This window comes from Molossus molossus, unplaced genomic scaffold, assembly GCF_014108415.1.
Source record: "Molossus molossus isolate mMolMol1 unplaced genomic scaffold, mMolMol1.p scaffold_m16_p_7, whole genome shotgun sequence".
NCBI lineage: Eukaryota > Metazoa > Chordata > Mammalia > Chiroptera > Molossidae > Molossus > Molossus molossus.
In genome coordinates this window covers 90,964,877-90,967,715 of record NW_023425401.1, presented here as the reverse complement: position 1 = coordinate 90,967,715, position 2,839 = coordinate 90,964,877, and positions in this window count along the sequence as shown.

Below are 2,839 nucleotides of genomic sequence, written 5' to 3'. Positions count from 1 at the left end.
GCTTCACAACACTATTGTCTGTGTCCATGAGTTAGGCATATATGTTCTTCAGTTAATCTCTTCCCAACCTTGCCCCCCCACCTCTGAGATTCATTAGTCTGTTCCATGCTTCCATGTCTATTTTGTTTGTCAATTTATTTTGTTCATTAGATTCCATATATAAGTGAGATAATTTGATACTTGTCTTTCTCTGACTGGCTTATTTTGCTTAGCATAATACTCTTCAGGTCCCTCAATGCTGTCTCAAAGGGTAAAAGATCCTGCTTTTTTTTTTTTTTTTTAATATGTTTTTATTGTTTTTCAGAGAGAGAGAAAAAGGGAGAGAGAAATAGAAACATTGGTTGGCTGCCTCCTGCATGCCCCTTACTGGGTATCAAGCCTGAAACCTGGGCATGTGCCCTGGCCAGGAATCGAAACTGGGACCTCTCAGTCCATGGGATGACTCTCAGTCCATGGGATGATACTCAGTCCACTGAGCCACACTGGCCAGACAGATACTTCTTTTTTTTTTTTTTACAGCCACATAATATTTCATTGTGTAAATGTACTACAGCTTTTTTATCTACTCATCTACTGATGGGCACTTGGGCTGTTTCCAGATCTTAGCTATTGTAAATAGCATGCTATGAACATAGGGGTACATATATTTTTTTTCTGATTGGTGTTTTAGGTTTCTTAGGATATATTTCTGCAAATGGAATCACTGGGTCAAATGGCAGTTCCATTTTCTACATTTTGAGGAAACTCCACACTGTTTTCTGTAGCGGCTGCACCAGTCTGCATTCCCACCAGCATTACACCAGCATTTTCTTGACATCCCCGCCAGCACTTGTTGTTTGATGATTTGTTAATGGTAGCCATTCTGGCAGGTGTGAGGTGATATTTCATTGTCATTTCAATTTGGTCTCTCTGATGATTAGTGACATTGATTTGTCTCTTGGACTTTTGTATGTTCTCTTTGGAGAAGTATCTATTCATGTCCTATGCCCATTTTTTAATTGGAATGTTTGTCTTTTGTTGAGCTGTATGGGTACTTTATATATATGGGAAATTAATCCCTTATCATATGTATTATTGGTAAATATGTTCTCCCATACAGTGGGTTCCCTTTTCATTTTAATGCTGATTTCTTTTGCTGTGCAAAAGTTTCTTAGTTTGATGTAGTCCTATTTGTTTATTTTTTCCTTTGTTTCTCTTGCCCTAGGCAATGTATCAGTGAAAATTCTGATACATGAGATGTCTGATATTTTTCTGCCCACATTTGTTTCTAGGATTTTTATGGTTTTACGACTTACACTTAAATCTTCTATCCATTTTGAGTTTGTTTTTGTGCATGGTATAAGTTGGTGGTCTAGTTTCATTTTTTTTGCAGGTACTTGTCCAATTTTTCCAGCACCATTTATTGAAGAGACTCTTTATTCCATTGTATGCTCTTGCCTACTTTGACAAATATTAATTAAGCATAATGGCTTGAGTTAATTTCTGGGTTCTGTTCTGTTCCATTGATATATATGCTGGTTCTTGTGCCAGTACCGGGCTGTTTTGATTGTAGTGGCTCTGTAGTATAACTTGACATTTGGTATTGTGATCCCTCCAACTTTGTTCTTTTTTCTCAAGATTGCTGAGGCTATTTGGGATCTTTTTTTAGTTCCATAGAAATTTTTGTAGTATTTGTTCTCAATCTGTGAAATATTCCATTGGTATTTTAGTAGAGATTGCATGGAATCTATAGATTGCTTTGGGTAGTATGGACATGTTAATGATGTTAGTTCTTTCAAACCATGAACACAATACTTCAACTTGTTTGTATCTTCCTCTATGTCTTTTTTCAACGTCCTGTAGTTTTCTGAGTACAGGTCTTTTTCCTCTTTGGTTAAGTTTATTCCTAGGTATTGTTTTTGTTGTTGTTGTTGTTGATGATGCAATGGTAAAAGGATTAGTTTTTTAGTTTCTCTTTTAGAAAGATCATTATTGGTGTATAAAAATGCCATAGATTTTTGGATGTTAATTTAGTATCCTGCTACTTTGCCAAATTCATTTATCAACTCTAGTAGTTTTTTGGTGGATCTTCTGTGTACAATATCATGTCATCTGCAAATAATTAGTTTTATTTCTTCCTTTCCAATTTTGATGCCTTTTTATTTTTTCTTCTTGTCTGATTGCTGTAGCTAGGACTTCCAGTACTATGTTGAATAATAGTGGTGAAAGTGGTCATTCTAATCTTGTTTCTGTTCTTAAGGGAAACGCTTTTAGTTTTTGCCCATTGAGTATGATGTTGACTTTAGGTTTGCCATATATGGCCTTCACTATTTTGAGGAATGGGATTCCTCTATTCCCACTTTGCTGAGCGTTTTTATCAAAAATGGGTGCTGGATTTTGTCAAATGCTTTTCTGCATCTATTGATATGGTAATGTGGTTTTTATCCTTAATTTTGTTGATGAAATATATCATATTTATTGATTTGTGAATATTGTACCAACCTTACATCCCCAGAATAAACCCCACTTGGTCATGGTGTATGATCTTTTTAATACCTGGTTTGCTAATATTTTGAGTATTTTAGCATCTGTGTTGTTCAGGGATATTGGCATATAACTTTCTTTCTTTATAGTGTATCTGGTTTTGGAATTAGGATAATGCTGGTTTCGTACAATGAGCTTGGAAGTCTTCCTTCCTCTTGAATTTTTTGGAAGAGTTTGAGGAGGGTAGGTGTTAGTTCTTTGAATGTTTCATACAATTCCCCTGTGAAATAATCTGGTTCAGGACTTTGTTTGCTGGGAGTTTTTGGATTACTGCTTCAATTTCATTAGTTGTTATTGGTCTGTTCAGGTTTTCTGA